Raw genomic sequence first — 25,438 nt, 5'->3', positions numbered from 1 at the left:
TTTTTGTTAAAAACTAGTGCTGTGGGCAGTGAAATGTGTAAAATTTGTACAAAACATTTTAAAATATCATAAAAAAGAAGCTTCAATGTCTTCTGTTCTACAGGAGCGCAGTGAGTCCTTATCAATAGTCTCTACATCCCACTCTCCCAGACAGCTAATCTCCAGGACACTGTCAGGGTACCCTCAGATCCTTATCCTTCTTCTCTTTCTCCTCCTTCTTCTCTCGGAGAGTCAGGCTGCCGCTGCCGAGACCTTTTCAGTGAAGCTCCGGGTGCCACCTCCGGGTGGGCACAGACGATTCTTCTTTGTGGCTGTGTCCTTGGCCCGCCGCTTGCAGCTGTGAGGGTTGCTGCAGCCATTCGGATCACAGCCACGGGGGGGATCTGTCTGTGCCTCCTTACCAGCAAGTTGCGGGAGGTCCAGATGGCGTCTTTGATGGCGGCGAGGGCGAGCCACTGCTTTCCGAAGTCTTTGTCGGTTGACTTCTGGTGGCTCACCCCGTACAGCACAAGCTGTTCATTTAGGACCTCCCTTGCTGGCAAGTCCGGGAAATTTAGGTCGCCGGCTGTCGCCCACAGGTCTACGGCAGCACTGCACTCCCAGAGGAGGTGCCTCACCGACTCCGGTGCGCCACAACCCGGTCGGGGGCAAGTTGGGTTCGCTGACATTCCTCGGGAGTGCATAACAGACCTGACTGGGAGGATCTCGTGGGCCACCATCCATGACAGGTCCCGAAGTCTGTTTGGGAGAGCAGGATGGTTCACATTGCGCCAAACCGATGTGGGCTCGCCGAAAGCAAGCCCGCGCACTGGACTCACTGGGTCCCGCTCCTGCACAACAGAAATGACAGAGCGATGATTTTTTAAAATGTCTAATGTTTGTCTTTCCAAATTAAAATGTTTTAAAAAAGTCCTTATAAATATATATGCCGGTGGTAAGTTAAAAGCCACAGGTATCGTTAGATCTGTTGGAATCATTTTTAGTTTTCTTAAGTAGGAGCCCATCCAGTATCGTACCAAGGCTTTGGTCTTGGGAGTACTGGATGAGCCCACTGCATTTTCCAGGTGCAATGCTATATATATTGCGCCTAAAAACAGTTTCAGATCTGGTATTGCTTTTCCACTTTTTTCTTTTGCCTTTTTGAGAGTATCTCTTCTCACTCTCTCCCACTTGGAGCCCCAAAGGAAATAAAAAATGGCTCGATCTAGTTCTAAAAGCACATGTCTTTTGGGGATAAAAACAGAGCTGATCAGTAAAAGCAAAGGTAAAATCACAGCTTTTATGATTAAAACCTTTCCCTCTAAAGTCAGTTGTCTTAGTCCCCAAAAGCCCAGTCTTTGTCTCACTTTCCCTACCACGTCTCCCCAGTTGGTTTCCCCTCCCCCTTCCTTGCCAAATTTAATTCCCAGTATTTTTTGGTCAGTCTGTGTCACAGTCAGGGGAAGTCCTATTTTCTCTGTTGCCGTCCAGGGTCCGTAAAATTGGGCTTGGGTCTTATCCCTATTGAGTTTGGACCCAGAGGCCCCTCCAAACCAGTCAGTCAGGTCCAGTGTTCTGTTAACTGATGAAATGTTTGTGCATAAAATGTTAAAATCGTCCATGTATAAAATGTATTTTGTCGTCAGTCCCCCTGGAATAGTCACCCCGTTGATCCATTTGTCCCTTCTCAAAATCTGTGCCAGGGGTTCTATACATAAAATATACAGGAGGGCAGATAACGGACATCCCTGACGGACGCCACAGTTGATTTTAACTGCTTTTGTCAGATTCCCGTTAACCACAAATTTGCTGGGAAATATCCTGGTACAGCAGTCCCACCCACGCTACGAACCTTTTTGGAAAACCCACTTTTTGCAGTACCCTAAAAAGGTACTGGTGCGAGACCCGATCAAAGGCTTTCTCAAAGTCTAAATTTAGTACTACTAGCCGAATATTTCTGTCTCTCGCAAGACACATGGTGTCACGGATCAGCATGAGGCTGTCTGTGATCTTCCTCCCAGGGATGGCACAGGTTTGATCCGGGTTGATCAAGTCGTCTAAAACCATGGTCATACGTGTGGCTAAAAGTTTGCTAAAAAGTTTACAGTCACAGTTTAAAAGGGTGATCGGTCTCCAGTTTTTCAAGTCGGTCTTGTCTTTAGTTTTGTAAAGGAGTGTCACTATCCCTACTCTAAAACTGTCAGGTAGTCGGCTACTTTGGTCAAATTCATTAAAAACAGTGAGTAAGTCTGGTGCTAAAATGTCCCAAAAAGTTAAATAAAATTCCAAGGGAAGTCCATCCTCCCCGGGGGACTTCCCTTTCTTAAAAGCCCTGATACATTTATTTAACTCTTCGTGACTAAAATCCTGTGTTAAAACTATGTTTTCATCCACTGTTTTTTCCATAAAATCTAGTGCTCTTGAGATGACCTCTGGGTTTGTATTTTTGATTTCATATAGTTCTTGGTAGAAGAATTCTACCGTTTCATTCATCTCATTTTTTGTCTCCACCATGTACCCGTCTTTGTTTTTTAATTTAAAAATACCTCCTGCTTTGCTCATAATCTTTTTAAAGAAGTACCGGGTACATTTTTCTCCTTCTTCAATTTCTTTTTCCTTACTCCTTAGAAGCACCCCTTTACTTTTAATTTCCGCTAAGGCAGCCATTTCATTTTTTACCTGTTTGATTTCTTCATTAAAATTCAGCCCTTTTTGTGTTAAGTAAAAATAACGTTGTAAACGTTTTTGCAGTCCCAGCATGCATCTCTTTTCTTTATTACATTTTTTTCGCCCTGCTTTTTTAAAAAAGGTCCGGGTCCTTGCCTTCACCATTTCCCACCACTGTGCTCGTGACTCATGCAAGTCTTGAAGGGTCTGCCAGTCCCTGAACCGCTCCCTGTACTGGTTGACCAAATCTTGATCTTCCAGCAGGGAGCAGTTCAGTTTCCACAGACCTCTTCCCACCCCTGCACCAGACGGGAGCGAAAGAGTGCAGGTGAGAACCAGGTGGTCAGAGAAGAAAACAGGGGTCAATCTAGCATCAGTAGGGGCCCAGTCCCGTGTGAATATATAATCTATGCGAGAGGCTCTGGTGCTGTCACCACTGAACCAGGTGAAGCCCTCCTCTCTGGGATGCATGGCTTTATAACAGTCATGTAAGTTAAAATCCCTACTCATGTCCTGTAATAAAACTGATGTTTTATCTACTTTAAAATCTTCCCCCACCCCCTTTCTGTCTTTCCTACTTAGAATACAATTAAAATCCCCACCCACTATAAAAGGTACCCGGCCTAGCATGTGGGACTGCAAGTTTTCTAAAAAATCATACCTTTCATTTTTGTCGTTAGAACCATAAATATTTAAGAGGTTAAAATCCTGTCCCATAAAAGTCAAATGTGTTAATAGTGCTCGCCCTTCCCTCACCACAGTGCTCCCCTTTACCGTGACATGTGGGTTTTTTATTAAAATGGCCACGCCATCATTTTTATTTTCATTTGACCCACTCCATAAGGATGTTTGTGGCCACATTTCTTCCCACTGCTTGTAGTTTGTTAAAAAGGGCAAACCACATTCTTGTAATAAAAACACATCTGACTTAAAAGTTTGAAGGAAGGATAAAACACTTTGAGCTCTAACTTTCGACTTCACACTTCTCACATTGATGGTAGAGAAGGTGAGAGTCATAAGTATGATTTTAAAATTAAAAAACAAACTTAAAAGGGCCTAAAAGTTAAATAATTGCTCTAAAATTTATACTGTGACTATGGGATTTCTTGTGAGTGAGGCTCCTCCTTCACTCCAGTGGGTGAGGGTTGGAGGGGAAGAGCCTCCCTTCCAGGCCGACGTCTGGGTGTCGGTCGTTCCTGGAGTCTGCCATTAAAAGTTGGCTTCTCACGAGGGGTTGACTGCAAAACAATATTTAAAAAGGACAATTCATTCGGGGAGCCCGAGGGGAAGACTCGAGGCTCCTCCAGTGAAGAACTGTCAGAGAGAGCCTCAGGCCTTCCCCGCTTCTCTGATAAAACAGAGGAATCCGACAGCTCTGAAGCTAGTCTTTTTGCTTGTTGGCCGCTTGGTGGGATGGGTTCTTCTTCAGATTCAGGTGATGGTAGGCTGACTTCCAGGTGAGTGCACCCTTCGCTTGCCAGCAGACCACTCTGAGTCATGGATTCTGGGGCCTCTGTAAGCCCCTCCCTCTGTCCCGCCTCACCTGTTTCTCCTCCAATCACAGGTTTTGGCGGGAGATTTGAAATATTTTGGGTCTCAACAGCCATATTGGCCCCAGCATTTTCCTCTCCATTTCTCTTTTCTTTTCCAGCCTTTAGCTTGTTGGCAAAGGATTTTGGGCAGTCTCTGAAGAGATGGTTTGAGTCTCCACAGAGGTTGCACTTTCTGCCATTGGTACATTGTTCAAAAGTATGTCCAATTTCTCTACATTTCCGACACACAGTCTGCTGACATGCCTCTGCCAGGTGCCCGTGCTCTCCACACTTGCGGCAGAGCTTGGGCTGACCCTGGTAGTGTATGTAGCCTCGGTTTTCTCCCAGAACTATCATTGATGGGAGATGTTTCAGACCCTGGAAGCCCTGAGGGTCCTGCCATTGCTGGATGGGGACCCTCCAGGCGCAGTTCCAGATGCCGTCTTCATCCCTCACCTTCATAGCCTGGCCTTTAACCGTGCAATATCTTCCCAGCCAAAAGCAAATGTCATCTGCGGTCACTGTCTCATTAAACATTCTAACAATAACGGTTTTAGCCGCATTGTCAGTCAGTTTTTCAACGTTGAACACAGGCAACTGGGATTTCACATCTTCATAACGCGTCCAAAATTCTCTCAAAGTTGCAGCAGACTGGAAACTTACATCATAGCCTTTGTTGTAAGGCAGTGCCAAAATGCAGTTGAGGTCATCAGGTTTAAATTGAAGGATTTTTTGGATGATTTTTCTGGAAAAATCCAATCTGGACAGTCCCAGTGACTCACCCTCCATTTCCTTATATGTGAAACGCACACTGTGGTGCCTCCGCATACCGGCATAGCTGGCCGACATGGTGGAGGCACCACCAACTGAAATGTTCCTGCTCAATGAGAGATTTAAAACAAATAAATACTTAAAAAAGCAATAAATACAAAAAATAAAACATACCTTGCACTGCTGCGGGAATAAGAAAAGTTAAAATACACTGAAAAGCGTAGGAAATTTCCTCCTGAATGTTGGCAGAATTCTATGCACCTGAAGCATACAATTCTCCACCCAAAGGAGGTGACCGCAGTCTTAGCCAAAAGGCCGAGAAGCGATGCCGATGGGCGCTCGTAGGGGAGGAGGGCACTTCCGGCATGACAAGCTAAAGGACCGGTTGCACGCATGTTCGAATAAAATGTAGACGGAACAAACATAGCGTCAGTTATCACCCTTATATCCATTCGCTTAGACAATAGAAAGTGTTTGAATGTGCTGAAGAAGAAATGTGCCCGTGACCCTGATCAGAGACCCCCAGCGAGCCCCAGGTCCTGGAGGTGCCTGGAAGCGCCAACAGCGACCCTGCAGATGTTCACGTTAATCCTGCAAGAATGTGTCAAGAAAAGAACTCGTAAAACAATGAAAGTAATTACTCTCACACACACACACATAGACAAACAGACACAGCTTGCACAACTGCCTCCCCCCAGTGTTGCACGACCATGCCGTAGGGGACCCCTGAAAGAGAATAAAACGAGAGGGGCGTGAACTGCATATTCACAGTGGAGCGGCATGCCACTGCGTATGTGGTTTCACTGTCCTCGCTGCGAGTAACTTTGAATATTGTTGTCTGTCTCGTCTGTATTCCTGCGTTTGAGTGTTTTTTTACAAGTGTCACAGGAGTTTGAACCTGACAACCCACTGACTCATGACGACCTCGCATGTCTACACGTGTCAGGGTTAAACATATTGGCCTCTCATGTTACATGGTGTGACTAGGCACGTGGAGTCAGTACTCCAGTCTCCCCATTGAACGTCTGCAGCAACTGCACTAAGCCACTTGCTGCCGCTGCCTTTGCTCAGAATGAAGTCACACGAGAGCCACACAGACCGACTCCTTGAGACAACCAGAGTACGTTCTCTGAATTTGGACACAGGTCCAGTGGCTGGGCTTGTTGCGGGCGACCTGATGAGACCACCACTTAGCATGTGGCATGTGCGAGAGACTCCTCCGGGCGAGACCGGTCCAATTCATACTTACCTGGCAGGGGAGATACCATGATCAAGAAGGTGGTTCACCCAGGGCGAGGCTCAGCCATTGCACATGGGCTGAGCTGACCTCTGCGAATTCCCCAAATGTGGGAATCTCGACTGCATAATTTGTGATAGTGGGGGACTGCGTTCGCGCTCTCCCCTGATCCCGTGTTTAAAACAAGAGGCAGGTGCAGCGCCGTGCCGAGCTCCTTGGCTTGCGAGTGCAGCCGGACTCGAGCAAGAAACGACCAGGCCAGCACTACCAACGCTTGCTGGAAAGGTCTGCCCGTCCGCGGGAGACAACCAACCAACCAGCCGAGAGGCCGATCTGCTCTCAGTCAGGAAACCTCAATGAAAAACGGCAACCAGGCAGAGAAAGGGGCGTCGGCCAAGCGCCTCCACTTTACCAGCACACCGGAACCACTGGCCACAGTGGACCAGGTGGCCGTCAGAAACAACCGTCCAACTCAAGCGGAAGCGGCTCAAATTGCTGATGTCGCTCTCAGCGGCCTTCCCAGCCGCAGAGGCAACTGCTTCGGATCTTTATGTCCAAGGAAGGCAAGCAGCGACACCCAAGATGGAAGCCACAACATTGTGGTTCATGGTAAACCTACCCGCACAGGCCAGCTCCTGCACTTTGAGTCCCTTCGCCCACTGGAACCCGAGCCAGAAGCTGTCAGAAGCGCAAACAAGAGAGCCGAAAATACCGGGTCACTCACTCACCGAGGGTGGCAGACGCACAATTTACAGGCTCTGACCGCCTGTGGCTATCCCACGTGGTTTTTGTTTTTGTTTTTTTTCCTTTTTTTGTCATAGCCAACACACAAAGGGCCACCAAACCCGACCCTGAGAAGCCAAACGGAAGACGGAAAAGCCCCTTATGCCACTGGTTTGTGGAGGAAACTTGGAAGGCCTCCACCAGACAAGATCATCGTGTCAGATTCCATCCAGCAGTTGATCAATGCGACACTCACAGGGCCCCGGGAAGCGCGCACGAAACCTGAGCATCAGGAGCCGGTGGGAGACTGCAGGAGGCAAGGCTGACAAAAAGTGGCTGACACCCTCTGGAGACCGGCTGCTGCGAGGGAAACGGGGTCCACGGAGTGCGCAGACACAGTGCCCCGCTACCACGAGCCATTTCCTCTGCAGAATTACTGCTCAGGGGGCACCAAACGTGAGCACGTTCAGTGCATTTCTTTCAGCATCATCCACAAGATGCACCCCGCCAGAGTCTGCTGTTGCTGTTTACACAAGAAGGAGAAGTGCACCGTTCCTGGAAGCGCTGCAATACCAGGTCGATGCGTGGAGCGGATGGCGCAAGCCCCAATCGCAGCTCCCTGTTCCAAAAAGCAATTTAATATTTAGTCCCCTGTTGGGGGACGTATCAGATATTAAACTGATAAGAAAAGATACTACACTTGATCTTAGCCAAAAGGCCGAGAAGCGATGCCGATGGGCGCTCGTAGGGGAGGAGGGCACTTCCGGCATGACAAGCTAAAGGACCGGTTGCACGCATGTTCGAATAAAATGTAGACGGAACAAACATAGCGTCAGTTATCACCCTTATATCCATTCGCTTAGACAATAGAAAGTGTTTGAATGTGCTGAAGAAGAAATGTGCCCGTGACCCTGATCGGAGACCCCCAGCGAGCCCCGGGTCCTGGAGGTGCCTGGAAGCGCCAACAGCGACCCTGCAGATGTTCACGTTAATCCTGCAAGAATGTGTCAAGAAAAGAACTCGTAAAACAATGAAAGTAATTACTCTCTCTCACACACACACACACACACACACACACACACACACATAGACAAACAGACACAGCTTGCACAACTGCCTCCCCCCAGTTTTGCACGACCATGCCGTAGGGGACCCCTGAAAGAGAATAAAACGAGAGGGGCGTGAACTGCATATTCACAGTGGAGCGGCATGCCACTGGGTATGTGGTTTCACTGTCCTCGCTGCGAGTAACTTTGAATATTGTTGTCTGTCTCTTCTGTATTCCTGCATTTGAGTGTGTTTTTTTACAAGTGTCACAGGAGTTTGAACCTGACAACCCACTGACTCATGACGACCTCGCATGTCTACACGCGTCAGGGTTAAACATATTGGCCTCTCATGTTACATGGTGTGACTAGGCACGTGGAGTCAGTACTCCAGTCTCCCCATTGAACGTCTGCAGCAACTGCACTAAGCCACTTGCTGCCGCTGCCTTTGCTCAGAATGAAGTCACACGAGAGCCACACAGACCGACTCCTTGAGACAACCAGAGTACGTTCTCTGAATTTGGACACAGGTCCAGTGGCTGGGCTTGTTGCGGGCGACCTGATGAGACCACCACTTAGCATGTGGCATGTGCGAGAGACTCCTCCGGGCGAGACCGCTCCAATTCATACTTACCTGGCAGGGGAGATACCATGATCAAGAAGGTGGTTCACCCAGGGCGAGGCTCAGCCATTGCACATGGGCTGAGCTGACCTCTGCGAATTCCCCAAATGTGGGAATCTCGACTGCATAATTTGTGATAGTGGGGGACTGCGTTCGCGCTCTCCCCTGATCCCGTGTTTAAAACAAGAGGCAGGTGCAGCGCCGTGCCGAGCTCCTTGGCTTGCGAGTGCAGCCGGACTCGAGCAAGAAACGACCAGGCCAGCACTACCAACGCTTGCTGGAAAGGTCTGCCCGTCCGCGGGAGACAACCAACCAACCAGCCGAGAGGCCGATCTGCTCTCAGTCAGGAAACCTCAATGAAAAACGGCAACCAGGCAGAGAAAGGGGGGTCGGCCAAGCGCCTCCACTTTACCAGCACACCGGAACCACTGGCCACAGTGGACCAGGTGGCCGTCAGAAACAACCGTCCAACTCAAGCGGAAGCGGCTCAAATTGCTGATGTCGCTCTCAGCGGCCTTCCCAGCCGCAGAGGCAACTGCTTCGGATCTTTATGTCCAAGGAAGGCAAGCAGCGACACCCAAGATGGAAGCCACAACATTGTGGTTCATGGTAAACCTACCCGCACAGGCCAGCTCCTGCACTTTGAGTCCCTTCGCCCACTGGAACCCGAGCCAGAAGCTGTCAGAAGCGCAAACAAGAGAGCCGAAAATACCGGGTCACTCACTCACCGAGGGTGGCAGACGCACAATTTACAGGCTCTGACCGCCTGTGGCTATCCCACGTGGTTTTTGTTTTTGTTTTTTTTTCCTTTTTTTGTCATAGCCAACACACAAAGGGCCACCAAACCCGACCCTGAGAAGCCAAACGGAAGACGGAAAAGCCCCTTATGCCACTGGTTTGTGGAGGAAACTTGGAAGGCCTCCACCAGACAAGATCATCGTGTCAGATTCCATCCAGCGGTTGATCAATGCGACACTCACAGGGCCCCGGGAAGCGCGCACGAAACCTGAGCATCAGGAGCCGGTGGGAGACTGCAGGAGGCAAGGCTGACAAAAAGTGGCTGACACCCTCTGGAGACCGGCTGCTGCGAGGGAAACGGGGTCCACGGAGTGCGCAGACACAGTGCCCCGCTACCACGAGCCATTTCCTCTGCAGAATTACTGCTCAGGGGGCACCAAACGTGAGCACGTTCAGTGCATTTCTTTCAGCATCATCCACAAGATGCACCCCGCCAGAGTCTGCTGTTGCTGTTTACACAAGAAGGAGAAGTGCACCGTTCCTGGAAGCGCTGCAATACCAGGTCGATGCGTGGAGCGGATGGCGCAAGCCCCAATCGCAGCTCCGTGTTCCAAAAAGCAATTTAATATTTAGTCCCCTGTTGGGGGACGTATCAGATATTAAACTGATAAGAACAGATACTACACTTGATCTTAGCCAAAAGGCCGAGAAGCGATGCCGATGGGCGCTCGTAGGGGAGGAGGGCACTTCCGGCATGACAAGCTAAAGGACCGGTTGCACGCATGTTCGAATAAAATGTAGACGGAACAAACATAGCGTCAGTTATCACCCTTATATCCATTCACTTAGACAATAGAAAGTGTTTGAATGTGCTGAAGAAGAAATGTGCCCGTGACCCTGATCGGAGACCCCCAGCGAGCCCCGGGTCCTGGAGGTGCCTGGAAGCGCCAACAGCGACCCTGCAGATGTTCACGTTAATCCTGCAAGAATGTGTCAAGAAAAGAACTCGTAAAACAATGAAAGTAATTACTCTCTCTCACACACACACACACACACACACACACACACATAGACAAACAGACACAGCTTGCACAACTGCCTCCCCCCAGTTTTGCACGACCATGCCGTAGGGGACCCCTGAAAGAGAATAAAACGAGAGGGGCGTGAACTGCATATTCACAGTGGAGCGGCATGCCACTGGGTATGTGGTTTCACTGTCCTCGCTGCGAGTAACTTTGAATATTGTTGTCTGCCTCTTCTGTATTCCTGCGTTTGAGTGTTTTTTTACAAGTGTCACAGGAGTTTGAACCTGACAACCCACTGACTCATGACGACCTCGCATGTCTACACGCGTCAGGGTTAAACATATTGGCCTCTCATGTTACATGGTGTGACTAGGCACGTGGAGTCAGTGCTCCAGTCTCCCCATTGAACGTCTGCAGCAACTGCACTAAGCCACTTGCTGCCGCTGCCTTTGCTCAGAATGAAGTCACACGAGAGCCACACAGACCGACTCCTTGAGACAACCAGAGTACGTTCTCTGAATTTGGACACAGGTCCAGTGGCTGGGCTTGTTGCGGGCGACCTGATGAGACCACCACTTAGCATGTGGCATGTGCGAGAGACTCCTCCGGGCGAGACCGCTCCAATTCATACTTACCTGGCAGGGGAGATACCATGATCAAGAAGGTGGTTCACCCAGGGCGAGGCTCAGCCATTGCACATGGGCTGAGCTGACCTCTGCGAATTCCCCAAATGTGGGAATCTCGACTGCATAATTTGTGATAGTGGGGGACTGCGTTCGCGCTCTCCCCTGATCCCGTGTTTAAAACAAGAGGCAGGTGCAGCGCCGTGCCGAGCTCCTTGGCTTGCGAGTGCAGCCGGACTCGAGCAAGAAACGACCAGGCCAGCACTACCAACGCTTGCTGGAAAGGTCTGCCCGTCCGCGGGAGACAACCAACCAACCAACCAGCCGAGAGGCCGATCTGCTCTCAGTCAGGAAACCTCAATGAAAAACGGCAACCAGGCAGAGAAAGGGGCGTCGGCCAAGCGCCTCCACTTTACCAGCACACCGGAACCACTGGCCACAGTGGACCAGGTGGCCGTCAGAAACAACCGTCCAACTCAAGCGGAAGCGGCTCAAATTGCTGATGTCGCTCTCAGCGGCCTTCCCAGCCGCAGAGGCAACTGCTTCGGATCTTTATGTCCAAGGAAGGCAAGCAGCGACACCCAAGATGGAAGCCACAACATTGTGGTTCATGGTAAACCTACCCGCACAGGCCAGCTCCTGCACTTTGAGTCCCTTCGCCCACTGGAACCCGAGCCAGAAGCTGTCAGAAGCGCAAACAAGAGAGCCGAAAATACCGGGTCACTCACTCACCGAGGGTGGCAGACGCACAATTTACAGGCTCTGACCGCCTGTGGCTATCCCACGTGGTTTTTGTTTTTGTTTTTTTTTCCTTTTTTTGTCATAGCCAACACACAAAGGGCCACCAAACCCGACCCTGAGAAGCCAAACGGAAGACGGAAAAGCCCCTTATGCCACTGGTTTGTGGAGGAAACTTGGAAGGCCTCCACCAGACAAGATCATCGTGTCAGATTCCATCCAGCAGTTGATCAATGCGACACTCACAGGGCCCCGGGAAGCGCGCACGAAACCTGAGCATCAGGAGCCGGTGGGAGACTGCAGGAGGCAAGGCTGACAAAAAGTGGCTGACACCCTCTGGAGACCGGCTGCTGCGAGGGAAAGGGGGTCCACGGAGTGCGCAGACACAGTGCCCCGCTACCACGAGCCATTTCCTCTGCAGAATTACTGCTCAGGGGGCACCAAACGTGAGCACGTTCAGTGCATTTCTTTCAGCATCATCCACAAGATGCACCCCGCCAGAGTCTGCTGTTGCTGTTTACACAAGAAGGAGAAGTGCACCGTTCCTGGAAGCGCTGCAATACCAGGTCGATGCGTGGAGCGGATGGCGCAAGCCCCAATCGCAGCTCCCTGTTCCAAAAAGCAATTTAATATTTAGTCCCCTGTTGGGGGACGTATCAGATATTAAACTGATAAGAACAGATACTACACTTGATCTTAGCCAAAAGGCCGAGAAGCGATGCCGATGGGCGCTCGTAGGGGAGGAGGGCACTTCCGGCATGACAAGCTAAAGGACCGGTTGCACGCATGTTCGAATAAAATGTAGACGGAACAAACATAGCGTCAGTTATCACCCTTATATCCATTCGCTTAGACAATAGAAAGTGTTTGAATGTGCTGAAGAAGAAATGTGCCCGTGACCCTGATCGGAGACCCCCAGCGAGCCCCGGGTCCTGGAGGTGCCTGGAAGCGCCAACAGCGACCCTGCAGATGTTCACGTTAATCCTGCAAGAATGTGTCAAGAAAAGAACTCGTAAAACAATGAAAGTAATTACTCTCTCACACACACACACACACACACACACACACACATAGACAAACAGACACAGCTTGCACAACTGCCTCCCCCCAGTTTTGCACGACCATGCCGTAGGGGACCCCTGAAAGAGAATAAAACGAGAGGGGCGTGAACTGCATATTCACAGTGGAGCGGCATGCCACTGGGTATGTGGTTTCACTGTCCTCGCTGCGAGTAACTTTGAATATTGTTGTCTGTCTCTTCTGTATTCCTGCATTTGAGTGTGTTTTTTTACAAGTGTCACAGGAGTTTGAACCTGACAGCCCACTGACTCATGACGACCTCGCATGTCTACACGCGTCAGGGTTAAACATATTGGCCTCTCATGTTACATGGTGTGACTAGGCACGTGGAGTCAGTACTCCAGTCTCCCCATTGAACGTCTGCAGCAACTGCACTAAGCCACTTGCTGCCGCTGCCTTTGCTCAGAATGAAGTCACACGAGAGCCACACAGACCGACTCCTTGAGACAACCAGAGTACGTTCTCTGAATTTGGACACAGGTCCAGTGGCTGGGCTTGTTGCGGGCGACCTGATGAGACCACCACTTAGCATGTGGCATGTGCGAGAGACTCCTCCGGGCGAGACCGCTCCAATTCATACTTACCTGGCAGGGGAGATACCATGATCAAGAAGGTGGTTCACCCAGGGCGAGGCTCAGCCATTGCACATGGGCTGAGCTGACCTCTGCGAATTCCCCAAATGTGGGAATCTCGACTGCATAATTTGTGATAGTGGGGGACTGCGTTCGCGCTCTCCCCTGATCCCGTGTTTAAAACAAGAGGCAGGTGCAGCGCCGTGCCGAGCTCCTTGGCTTGCGAGTGCAGCCGGACTCGAGCAAGAAACGACCAGGCCAGCACTACCAACGCTTGCTGGAAAGGTCTGCCCGTCCGCGGGAGACAACCAACCAACCAGCCGAGAGGCCGATCTGCTCTCAGTCAGGAAACCTCAATGAAAAACGGCAACCAGGCAGAGAAAGGGGCGTCGGCCAAGCGCCTCCACTTTACCAGCACACCGGAACCACTGGCCACAGTGGACCAGGTGGCCGTCAGAAACAACCGTCCAACTCAAGCGGAAGCGGCTCAAATTGCTGATGTCGCTCTCAGCGGCCTTCCCAGCCGCAGAGGCAACTGCTTCGGATCTTTATGTCCAAGGAAGGCAAGCAGCGACACCCAAGATGGAAGCCACAACATTGTGGTTCATGGTAAACCTACCCGCACAGGCCAGCTCCTGCACTTTGAGTCCCTTCGCCCACTGGAACCCGAGCCAGAAGCTGTCAGAAGCGCAAACAAGAGAGCCGAAAATACCGGGTCACTCACTCACCGAGGGTGGCAGACGCACAATTTACAGGCTCTGACCGCCTGTGGCTATCCCACGTGGTTTTTGTTTTTGTTTTTTTTCCTTTTTTTGTCATAGCCAACACACAAAGGGCCACCAAACCCGACCCTGAGAAGCCAAACGGAAGACGGAAAAGCCCCTTATGCCACTGGTTTGTGGAGGAAACTTGGAAGGCCTCCACCAGACAAGATCATCGTGTCAGATTCCATCCAGCAGTTGATCAATGCGACACTCACAGGGCCCCGGGAAGCGCGCACGAAACCTGAGCATCAGGAGCCGGTGGGAGACTGCAGGAGGCAAGGCTGACAAAAAGTGGCTGACACCCTCTGGAGACCGGCTGCTGCGAGGGAAACGGGGTCCACGGAGTGCGCAGACACAGTGCCCCGCTACCACGAGCCATTTCCTCTGCAGAATTACTGCTCAGGGGGCACCAAACGTGAGCACGTTCAGTGCATTTCTTTCAGCATCATCCACAAGATGCACCCCGCCAGAGTCTGCTGTTGCTGTTTACACAAGAAGGAGAAGTGCACCGTTCCTGGAAGCGCTGCAATACCAGGTCGATGCGTGGAGCGGATGGCGCAAGCCCCAATCGCAGCTCCCTGTTCCAAAAAGCAATTTAATATTTAGTCCCCTGTTGGGGGACGTATCAGATATTAAACTGATAAGAAAAGATTTTTTTTTTTTTGAAACTGTTTATTGACACTAATACAAAATTTCACCACATTTCATTATTTTTTTGAAAACTGCCCTTTAAAAAAAAGGTAAAATACACACCACATTTAATATAAAAGTGTTCAATTAACTTTTGTTTTTGTTAAAAACTAGTGCTGTGGGCAGTAAAATGTGTAAAATTTGTACAAAACATTTTAAAATATCATAAAAAAGAAGCTTCAATGTCTTCTGCTCTACAGGAGCGCAGTGAGTCCTTATCAATAGTCTCTACATCCCACTCTCCCAGACAGCTAATCTCCAGGACACTGTCGGGGTACCCTCAGATCCTTATCCTTCTTCTCTTTCTCCTCCTTCTTCTCTCGGAGAGTCAGGCTGCCGCTGCCGAGACCTTTTCCGTGAAGCTCCGGGTGCCACCTCCGGGTGGGCACAGACGATTCTTCTTTGTGGCTGTGTCCTTGGCCCGCCGCTTGCAGCTGTGAGGGTTGCTGCAGCCATTCGGATCACAGCCACGGGGGGGATCTGTCTGTGCCTCCTTACCAGCAAGTTGCGGGAGGTCCAGATGGCGTCTTTGATGGCGGCGAGGGCGAGCCACTGCTTTCCGAAGTCTTTGTCGGTTGACTTCTGGTGGCTCACCCCGTACAGCACAAGCTGTTCATTTAGGACCTCCCTTGCTGGCAAGTCCGGGAAATTTAGGTCGCCGGCTGTCGCCCACAGGTCTACGGCAGCACTGCACTCCCAGAGGAGGTGCCTCACCGACTCTGGTGCGCCACAACCCGGTCGGGGGCAAGTTGGGTTCGCTGACATTCCTCGGGAGTGCATAACAGACCTGACTGGGAGGATCTCGTGGGCCACCATCCATGACAGGTCCCGAAGTCTGTTTGGAAGAGCAGGATGGTTCACGTTGCGCCAAACCGATGTGGGCTCGCCGAATGCAAGCCCGCGCACTGGACTCACTGGGTCCCGCTCCTGCACAACAGAAATGACAGAGCGATGATTTTTTAAAATGTCAACTGTTTGTCTTTCCAAATTAAAATGTTTTAAAAAAGTCCTTATAAATATATATGCCGGTGGTAAGTTAAAAGCCACAGGTATCGTTAGATCTGTTGGAATCAGTTTTAGTTTTCTTAAGTAGGAGCCCATCCAGTATCGTACCAAGGCTTTGGTCTTGGGAGTACTGGATGAGCCCACTGCATTTTCCAGGTGCAATGCTATGTATCTTGCGCCTAAAAACAGTTTCAGATCTGGTATTGCTTTTCCACCTTTTTCTTTTGCCTTTTTGAGAGTATCTCTTCTCACTCTCTCCCACTTGGAGCCCCAAAGGAAATAAAAAATGGCTCGATCTAGTTCTAAAAGCACATGTCTTTTGGGGATAAAAACAGAGCTGATCAGTAAAAGCAAAGGTAAAATCACAGCTTTTATGATTAAAACCTTTCCCTCTAAAGTCAGTTGTCTTAGTCCCCAAAAGCCCAGTCTTTGTCTCACTTTCCCTACCACGTCTCCCCAGTTGGTTTCCCCTCCCCCTTCCTTGCCAAATTTAATTCCCAGTATTTTTTGGTCAGTCTGTGTCACAGTCAGGGGAAGTCCTATTTTCTCTGTTGCCGTCCAGGGTCCGTAAAATTGGGCTTGGGTCTTATCCCTATTGAGTTTGGACCCAGAGGCCCCTCCAAACCAGTCAGTCAGGTCCAGTGTTCTGTTAACTGATGTAATATTTGTGCATAAAATGTTAAAATCGTCCATGTATAAAATGCATTTTGTCGTCAGTCCCCCTGGAATAGTCACCCCGTTGATCCATTTGTCCCTTCTCAAAATCTGTGCCAGGGGTTCTATACATAAAATATACAGGAGGGCAGATAACGGACATCCCTGACGGACGCCACAGTTGATTTTAACTGCTTTTGTCAGATTCCCGTTAACCACAAATTTGCTGGTAATATCCTGGTACAGCAGTCCCACCCACGCTACGAACCTTTTTGGAAAACCCACTTTTTGCAGTACCCTAAAAAGGTACTGGTGCGAGACCCGATCAAAGGCTTTCTCAAAGTCTAAATTTAGTACTACTAGCCGAATATTTCTGTCTCTCGCAAGACAGATGGTGTCACGGATCAGCATGAGGCTGTCTGTGATCTTCCTCCCAGGGATGGCACAGGTTTGATCCGGGTTGATCAAGTCGTCTAAAACCATGGTCATACGTGTGGCTAAAAGTTTGCTAAAAAGTTTACAGTCACAGTTTAAAAGGGTGATCGGTCTCCAGTTTTTCAAGTCGGTCTTGTCTTTAGTTTTGTAAAGGAGTGTCACTATCCCTACTCTAAAACTGTCAGGTAGTCGGCTACTTTGGTCAAATTCATTAAAAACAGTGAGTAAGTCTGGTGCTAAAATGTCCCAAAAAGTTAAATAAAATTCCAAGGGAAGTCCATCCTCCCCGGGGGACTTCCCTTTCTTAAAAGCCCTGATACATTTATTTAACTCTTCGTGACTAAAATCCTGTGTTAAAACTATGTTTTCATCCACTGTTTTTTCCATAAAATCTAGTGCTCTTGAGATGACCTCTGGGTTTGTATTTTTGATTTCATATAGTTCTTGGTAGAAGAATTCTACCGTTTCATTTATCTCATTTTTTGTCTCCACCATGTACCCGTCTTTGTTTTTTAATTTAAAAATACCTCCTGCTTTGCTCATAATCTTTTTAAAGAAGTACCGGGTACATTTTTCTCCTTCTTCAATTTCTTTTTCCTTACTCCTTAGAAGCACCCCTTTACTTTTAATTTCCGCTAAGGCAGCCATTTCATTTTTTACCTGTTTGATTTCTTCATTAAAATTCAGCCCTTTTTGTGTTAAGTAAAAATAACGTTGTAAACGTTTTTGCAGTCCCAGCATGCATCTCTTTTCTTTATTACATTTTTTTCGCCCTGCTTTTTTAAAAAAGGTCCGGGTCCTTGCCTTCACCATTTCCCACCACTGTGCTCGTGACTCATGCAAGTCTTGAAGGGTCTGCCAGTCCCTGAACCGCTCCCTGTACTGGTTGACCAAATCTTGATCTTCCAGCAGGGAGCAGTTCAGTTTCCACAGACCTCTTCCCACCGCTGCACCAGACGGGAGCGAAAGAGTGCAGGTGAGAACCAGGTGGTCAGAGAAGAAAACAGGGGTCAATCTAGCATCAGTAGGGGCCCAGTCCCGTGTGAATATATAATCTATGCGAGAGGCTCTGGTGCTGTCACCACTGAACCAGGTGAAGCCCTCCTCTCTGGGATGCATGGCTTTATAACAGTCATGTAAGTTAAAATCCCTACTCATGTCCTGTAATAAAACTGATGTTTTATCTACTTTAAAATCTTCCCCCACCCCCTTTCTGTCTTTCCTACTTAAAATACAATTAAAATCCCCACCCACTATAAAAGGTACCCGGCCTAGCATGTGGGACTGCAAGTTTTCTAAAAAATCATACCTTTCATTTTTGTCGTTAGAACCATAAATATTTAAGAGGTTAAAATCCTGTCCCATAAAAGTCAAATGTGTTAATAGTGCTCGCCCTTCCCTCACCACAGTGCTCCCCTTTACCGTGACATGTGGGTTTTTAATTAAAATGGCCACGCCATCATTTTTATTTTCATTTGACCCACTCCATAAGGATGTTTGTGGCCACATTTCTTCCCACTGCTTGTAGTTTGTTAAAAAGGGCAAACCACATTCTTGTAATAAAAACACATCTGACTTAAAAGTTTGAAGGAAGGATAAAACACTTTGAGCTCTAACTTTCGACTTCACACTTCTCACATTGATGGTAGAGAAGGTGAGAGTCATAAGTATGTTTTTAAAATTAAAAAAACAAACTTAAAAGGGCCTAAAAGTTAAATAATTGCTCTAAAATTTATACTGTGACTATGAGATTTCTTGTGAGTGAGGCTCCTCCTTCACTCCAGTGGGTGAGGGTTGGAGGGGAAGAGCCTCCCTTCCAGGCCGACGTCTGGGTGTCGGTCGTTCCTGGAGTCTGCCATTAAAAGTTCGCTTCTCACGAGGGGTTGACTGCAAAACAATATTTAAAAAGGACAATTCATTCGGGGAGTCCGAGGGGAAGACTCGAGGCTCCTCCAGTGAAGAACTGTCAGAGAGAGCCTCAGGCCTTCCCCGCTTCTCTGATAAAACAGAGGAATCCGACAGCTCTGAAGCTAGTCTTTTTGCTTGTTGGCCGCTTGGTGGGATGGGTTCTTCTTCAGATTCAGGTGATGGTAGGCTGACTTCCAGGTGAGTGCACTCTTCGCCTGCCAGCAGACCACTCTGAGTCATGGATTCTGGGGCCTCTGTAAGCCCCTCCCTCTGTCCCGCCTCACCTGTTTCTCCTCCAATCACAGGTTTTGGCGGGAGATTTGAATTATTTTGGGTCTCAACAGCCATATTGGCCCCAGCATTTTCCTCTCCATTTCTCTTTTCTTTTCCAGCCTTTAGCTTGTTGGCAAAGGATTTCGGGCAGTCTCTGAAGAGATGGTTTGAGTCTCCACAGAGGTTGCACTTTCTGCCATTGGTACATTGTTCAAAAGTATGTCCAATTTCTCTACATTTCCGACACACAGTCTGCTGACATGCCTCTGCCAGGTGCCCGTGCTCTCCACACTTGCGGCAGAGCTTGGGCTGACCCTGGTAGTGTATGTAGCCTCGGTTTTCTCCCAGAACTATCATTGATGGGAGATGTTTCAGACCCTGGAAGCCCTGAGGGTCCTGCCATTGCTGGATGGGGACCCTCCAGGCGCAGTTCCAGATGCCGTCTTCATCCCTCACCTTCATAGCCTGGCCTTTAACCGTGCAATATCTTCCCAGCCAAAAGCAAATGTCATCTGCGGTCACTGTCTCATTAAACATTCTAACAATAACGGTTTTAGCCGCATTGTCAGTCAGTTTTTCAACGTTGAACACAGGCAACTGGGATTTCATATCTTCATAACGCGTCCAAAATTCTCTCAAAGTTGCAGCAGACTGGAAACTTACATCATAGCCTTTGTTGTAAGGCAGTGCCAAAATGCAGTTGAGGTCATCAGGTTTAAATTGAAGGATTTTTTGGATGATTTTTCTGGAAAAATCCAATCTGGACAGTCCCAGTGACTCACCCTCCATTTCCTTATATGTGAAACGCACACTGTGGTGCCTCCGCATACCGGCATAGCTGGCCGACATGGTGGAGGCACCACCAACTGAAATTTTCCTGCTCAATGAGAGATTTAAAACAAATAAATACTTAAAAAAGCAATAAATACAAAAAATAAAACTTACCTTGCACTGCTGCGGGAATAAGAAAAGTTAATATACACTGAAAAGCGTAGGAAATTCCCTCCCGAATGTTGGCAGAATTCTATGCACCTGAAGCATACAATTCTCCACCCAAAGGAGGTGACCGCAGTCTTAGCCAAAAGGCCGAGAAGCGATGCCGATGGGCGCTCGTAGGGGAGGAGGGCACTTCCGGCATGACAAGCTAAAGGACCGGTTGCACGCATGTTCGAATAAAATGTAGACGGAACAAACATAGCGTCAGTTATCACCCTTATATCCATTCACTTAGACAATAGAAAGTGTTTGAATGTGCTGAAGAAGAAATGTGCCCGTGACCCTGATCGGAGACCCCCAGCGAGCCCCGGGTCCTGGAGGTGCCTGGAAGCGCCAACAGCGACCCTGCAGATGTTCACGTTAATCCTGCAAGAATGTGTCAAGAAAAGAACTCGTAAAACAATGAAAGTAATTACTCTCTCTCACACACACACACACACACACACACACACACATAGACAAACAGACACAGCTTGCACAACTGCCTCCCCCCAGTTTTGCACGACCATGCCGTAGGGGACCCCTGAAAGAGAATAAAACGAGAGGGGCGTGAACTGCATATTCACAGTGGAGCGGCATGCCACTGGGTATGTGGTTTCACTGTCCTCGCTGCGAGTAACTTTGAATATTGTTGTCTGCCTCTTCTGTATTCCTGCGTTTGAGTGTTTTTTTACAAGTGTCACAGGAGTTTGAACCTGACAACCCACTGACTCATGACGACCTCGCATGTCTACACGCGTCAGGGTTAAACATATTGGCCTCTCATGTTACATGGTGTGACTAGGCACGTGGAGTCAGTGCTCCAGTCTCCCCATTGAACGTCTGCAGCAACTGCACTAAGCCACTTGCTGCCGCTGCCTTTGCTCAGAATGAAGTCACACGAGAGCCACACAGACCGACTCCTTGAGACAACCAGAGTACGTTCTCTGAATTTGGACACAGGTCCAGTGGCTGGGCTTGTTGCGGGCGACCTGATGAGACCACCACTTAGCATGTGGCATGTGCGAGAGACTCCTCCGGGCGAGACCGCTCCAATTCATACTTACCTGGCAGGGGAGATACCATGATCAAGAAGGTGGTTCACCCAGGGCGAGGCTCAGCCATTGCACATGGGCTGAGCTGACCTCTGCGAATTCCCCAAATGTGGGAATCTCGACTGCATAATTTGTGATAGTGGGGGACTGCGTTCGCGCTCTCCCCTGATCCCGTGTTTAAAACAAGAGGCAGGTGCAGCGCCGTGCCGAGCTCCTTGGCTTGCGAGTGCAGCCGGACTCGAGCAAGAAACGACCAGGCCAGCACTACCAACGCTTGCTGGAAAGGTCTGCCCGTCCGCGGGAGACAACCAACCAACCAACCAGCCGAGAGGCCGATCTGCTCTCAGTCAGGAAACCTCAATGAAAAACGGCAACCAGGCAGAGAAAGGGGCGTCGGCCAAGCGCCTCCACTTTACCAGCACACCGGAACCACTGGCCACAGTGGACCAGGTGGCCGTCAGAAACAACCGTCCAACTCAAGCGGAAGCGGCTCAAATTGCTGATGTCGCTCTCAGCGGCCTTCCCAGCCGCAGAGGCAACTGCTTCGGATCTTTATGTCCAAGGAAGGCAAGCAGCGACACCCAAGATGGAAGCCACAACATTGTGGTTCATGGTAAACCTACCCGCACAGGCCAGCTCCTGCACTTTGAGTCCCTTCGCCCACTGGAACCCGAGCCAGAAGCTGTCAGAAGCGCAAACAAGAGAGCCGAAAATACCGGGTCACTCACTCACCGAGGGTGGCAGACGCACAATTTACAGGCTCTGACCGCCTGTGGCTATCCCACGTGGTTTTTGTTTTTGTTTTTTTTCCTTTTTTTGTCATAGCCAACACACAAAGGGCCACCAAACCCGACCCTGAGAAGCCAAACGGAAGACGGAAAAGCCCCTTATGCCACTGGTTTGTGGAGGAAACTTGGAAGGCCTCCACCAGACAAGATCATCGTGTCAGATTCCATCCAGCGGTTGATCAATGCGACACTCACAGGGCCCCGGGAAGCGCGCACGAAACCTGAGCATCAGGAGCCGGTGGGAGACTGCAGGAGGCAAGGCTGACAAAAAGTGGCTGACACCCTCTGGAGACCGGCTGCTGCGAGGGAAACGGGGTCCACGGAGTGCGCAGACACAGTGCCCCGCTACCACGAGCCATTTCCTCTGCAGAATTACTGCTCAGGGGGCACCAAACGTGAGCACGTTCAGTGCATTTCTTTCAGCATCATCCACAAGATGCACCCCGCCAGAGTCTGCTGTTGCTGTTTACACAAGAAGGAGAAGTGCACCGTTCCTGGAAGCGCTGCAATACCAGGTCGATGCGTGGAGCGGATGGCGCAAGCCCCAATCGCAGCTCCGTGTTCCAAAAAGCAATTTAATATTTAGTCCCCTGTTGGGGGACGTATCAGATATTAAACTGATAAGAACAGATACTACACTTGATCTTAGCCAAAAGGCCGAGAAGCGATGCCGATGGGCGCTCGTAGGGGAGGAGGGCACTTCCGGCATGACAAGCTAAAGGACCGGTTGCACGCATGTTCGAATAAAATGTAGACGGAACAAACATAGCGTCAGTTATCACCCTTATATCCATTCACTTAGACAATAGAAAGTGTTTGAATGTGCTGAAGAAGAAATGTGCCCGTGACCCTGATCGGAGACCCCCAGCGAGCCCCGGGTCCTGGAGGTGCCTGGAAGCGCCAACAGCGACCCTGCAGATGTTCACGTTAATCCTGCAAGAATGTGTCAAGAAAAGAACTCGTAAAACAATGAAAGTAATTACTCTCTCTCTCACACACACACACACACACACACACACACATAGACAAACAGACACAGCTTGCACAACTGCCTCCCCCCAGTTTTGCACGACCATGCCGTAGGGGACCCCTGAAAGAGAATAAAACGAGAGGGGCGTGAACTGCATATTCACAGTGGAGCGGCATGCCACTGGGTATGTGGTTTCACTGTCCTCGCTGCGAGTAACTTTGAATATTGTTGTCTGCCTCTTCTGTATTCCTGCATTTGAGTGTTTTTTTACAAGTGTCACAGGAGTTTGAACCTGACAACCCACTGACTCATGACGACCTCGCATGTCTACACGCGTCAGGGTTAAACATATTGGCCTCTCATGTTACATGGTGTGACTAGGCACGTGGAGTCAGTGCTCCAGTCTCCCCATTGAACGTCTGCAGCAACTGCACTAAGCCACTTGCTGCCGCTGCCTTTGCTCAGAATGAAGTCACACGAGAGCCACACAGACCGACTCCTTGAGACAACCAGAGTACGTTCTCTGAATTTGGACACAGGTCCAGTGGCTGGGCTTGTTGCGGGCGACCTGATGAGACCACCACTTAGCATGTGGCATGTGCGAGAGACTCCTCCGGGCGAGACCGCTCCAATTCATACTTACCTGGCAGGGGAGATACCATGATCAAGAAGGTGGTTCACCCAGGGCGAGGCTCAGCCATTGCACATGGGCTGAGCTGACCTCTGCGAATTCCCCAAATGTGGGAATCTCGACTGCATAATTTGTGATAGTGGGGGACTGCGTTCGCGCTCTCCCCTGATCCCGTGTTTAAAACAAGAGGCAGGTGCAGCGCCGTGCCGAGCTCCTTGGCTTGCGAGTGCAGCCGGACTCGAGCAAGAAACGACCAGGCCAGCACTACCAACGCTTGCTGGAAAGGTCTGCCCGTCCGCGGGAGACAACCAACCAACCAACCAGCCGAGAGGCCGATCTGCTCTCAGTCAGGAAACCTCAATGAAAAACGGCAACCAGGCAGAGAAAGGGGCGTCGGCCAAGCGCCTCCACTTTACCAGCACACCGGAACCACTGGCCACAGTGGACCAGGTGGCCGTCAGAAACAACCGTCCAACTCAAGCGGAAGCGGCTCAAATTGCTGATGTCGCTCTCAGCGGCCTTCCCAGCCGCAGAGGCAACTGCTTCGGATCTTTATGTCCAAGGAAGGCAAGCAGCGACACCCAAGATGGAAGCCACAACATTGTGGTTCATGGTAAACCTACCCGCACAGGCCAGCTCCTGCACTTTGAGTCCCTTCGCCCACTGGAACCCGAGCCAGAAGCTGTCAGAAGCGCAAACAAGAGAGCCGAAAATACCGGGTCACTCACTCACCGAGGGTGGCAGACGCACAATTTACAGGCTCTGACCGCCTGTGGCTATCCCACGTGGTTTTTGTTTTTGTTTTTTTTCCTTTTTTTGTCATAGCCAACACACAAAGGGCCACCAAACCCGACCCTGAGAAGCCAAACGGAAGACGGAAAAGCCCCTTATGCCACTGGTTTGTGGAGGAAACTTGGAAGGCCTCCACCAGACAAGATCATCGTGTCAGATTCCATCCAGCGGTTGATCAATGCGACACTCACAGGGCCCCGGGAAGCGCGCACGAAACCTGAGCATCAGGAGCCGGTGGGAGACTGCAGGAGGCAAGGCTGACAAAAAGTGGCTGACACCCTCTGGAGACCGGCTGCTGCGAGGGAAACGGGGTCCACGGAGTGCGCAGACACAGTGCCCCGCTACCACGAGCCATTTCCTCTGCAGAATTACTGCTCAGGGGGCACCAAACGTGAGCACGTTCAGTGCATTTCTTTCAGCATCATCCACAAGATGCACCCCGCCAGAGTCTGCTGTTGCTGTTTACACAAGAAGGAGAAGTGCACCGTTCCTGGAAGCGCTGCAATACCAGGTCGATGCGTGGAGCGGATGGCGCAAGCCCCAATCGCAGCTCCCTGTTCCAAAAAGCAATTTAATATTTAGTCCCCTGTTGGGGGACGTATCAGATATTAAACTGATAAGAACAGATACTACACTTGATCTTAGCCAAAAGGCCGAGAAGCGATGCCGATGGGCGCTCGTAGGGGAGGAGGGCACTTCCGGCATGACAAGCTAAAGGACCGGTTGCACGCATGTTCGAATAAAATGTAGACGGAACAAACATAGCGTCAGTTATCACCCTTATATCCATTCGCTTAGACAATAGAAAGTGTTTGAATGTGCTGAAGAAGAAATGTGCCCGTGACCCTGATCGGAGACCCCCAGCGAGCCCCGGGTCCTGGAGGTGCCTGGAAGCGCCAACAGCGACCCTGCAGATGTTCACGTTAATCCTGCAAGAATGTGTCAAGAAAAGAACTCGTAAAACAATGAAAGTAATTACTCTCTCTCACACACACACACACACACACACACACACACACATAGACAAACAGACACAGCTTGCACAACTGCCTCCCCCCAGTTTTGCACGACCATGCCGTAGGGGACCCCTGAAAGAGAATAAAACGAGAGGGGCGTGAACTGCATATTCACAGTGGAGCGGCATG

The 25,438-nt window shown here is 49.9% G+C and overlaps 11 non-coding genes and 1 pseudogene across 11 annotated transcripts; 6 read left to right on the top strand and 6 right to left on the bottom strand.

Annotated features, from left to right (window-relative positions):
* The first annotated feature begins 6,190 nt into the window (after window positions 1-6,190).
* On the top strand, window positions 6,191-6,354 carry LOC131126841 (U1 spliceosomal RNA). Its single transcript, XR_009129359.1, has one exon. It is a non-coding gene; the product is annotated as a U1 spliceosomal RNA (small nuclear RNA).
* Window positions 6,355-7,448: 1,094 nt separating this feature from the next.
* LOC131126943 (U2 spliceosomal RNA) lies at window positions 7,449-7,639 on the bottom strand. Its single transcript, XR_009129457.1, has one exon. It is a non-coding gene; the product is annotated as a U2 spliceosomal RNA (small nuclear RNA).
* Window positions 7,640-8,581: 942 nt separating this feature from the next.
* LOC131126840 (U1 spliceosomal RNA) lies at window positions 8,582-8,745 on the top strand. Its single transcript, XR_009129358.1, has one exon. It is a non-coding gene; the product is annotated as a U1 spliceosomal RNA (small nuclear RNA).
* A 1,095-nt stretch (window positions 8,746-9,840) lies between these two features.
* Window positions 9,841-10,031, bottom strand: LOC131126927 (U2 spliceosomal RNA). The gene has a single exon (XR_009129442.1). It is a non-coding gene; the product is annotated as a U2 spliceosomal RNA (small nuclear RNA).
* Window positions 10,032-10,967: 936 nt separating this feature from the next.
* On the top strand, window positions 10,968-11,131 carry LOC131126839 (U1 spliceosomal RNA). Its single transcript, XR_009129357.1, has one exon. It is a non-coding gene; the product is annotated as a U1 spliceosomal RNA (small nuclear RNA).
* Window positions 11,132-12,230: 1,099 nt separating this feature from the next.
* Window positions 12,231-12,421, bottom strand: LOC131126915 (U2 spliceosomal RNA). Its single transcript, XR_009129430.1, has one exon. It is a non-coding gene; the product is annotated as a U2 spliceosomal RNA (small nuclear RNA).
* Window positions 12,422-13,357: 936 nt separating this feature from the next.
* LOC131126838 (U1 spliceosomal RNA) lies at window positions 13,358-13,521 on the top strand. Its single transcript, XR_009129356.1, has one exon. It is a non-coding gene; the product is annotated as a U1 spliceosomal RNA (small nuclear RNA).
* Window positions 13,522-14,615: 1,094 nt separating this feature from the next.
* On the bottom strand, window positions 14,616-14,789 carry LOC131126974 (U2 spliceosomal RNA; annotated as a pseudogene).
* A 6,327-nt stretch (window positions 14,790-21,116) lies between these two features.
* LOC131126837 (U1 spliceosomal RNA) lies at window positions 21,117-21,280 on the top strand. Its single transcript, XR_009129355.1, has one exon. It is a non-coding gene; the product is annotated as a U1 spliceosomal RNA (small nuclear RNA).
* Window positions 21,281-22,378: 1,098 nt separating this feature from the next.
* LOC131126926 (U2 spliceosomal RNA) lies at window positions 22,379-22,569 on the bottom strand. The gene has a single exon (XR_009129441.1). It is a non-coding gene; the product is annotated as a U2 spliceosomal RNA (small nuclear RNA).
* A 936-nt stretch (window positions 22,570-23,505) lies between these two features.
* LOC131126836 (U1 spliceosomal RNA) lies at window positions 23,506-23,669 on the top strand. The gene has a single exon (XR_009129354.1). It is a non-coding gene; the product is annotated as a U1 spliceosomal RNA (small nuclear RNA).
* Window positions 23,670-24,767: 1,098 nt separating this feature from the next.
* LOC131126913 (U2 spliceosomal RNA) lies at window positions 24,768-24,958 on the bottom strand. Its single transcript, XR_009129428.1, has one exon. It is a non-coding gene; the product is annotated as a U2 spliceosomal RNA (small nuclear RNA).
* Between the last annotated feature and the right edge of the window lie 480 nt (window positions 24,959-25,438).

This window comes from Doryrhamphus excisus, chromosome 3 (genome assembly GCF_030265055.1).
Source record: "Doryrhamphus excisus isolate RoL2022-K1 chromosome 3, RoL_Dexc_1.0, whole genome shotgun sequence".
NCBI lineage: Eukaryota > Metazoa > Chordata > Actinopteri > Syngnathiformes > Syngnathidae > Doryrhamphus > Doryrhamphus excisus.
The sequence above is the reverse complement of the archived record's forward strand: the minus strand, read 5'-3'. Positions and strand labels throughout refer to the sequence as shown.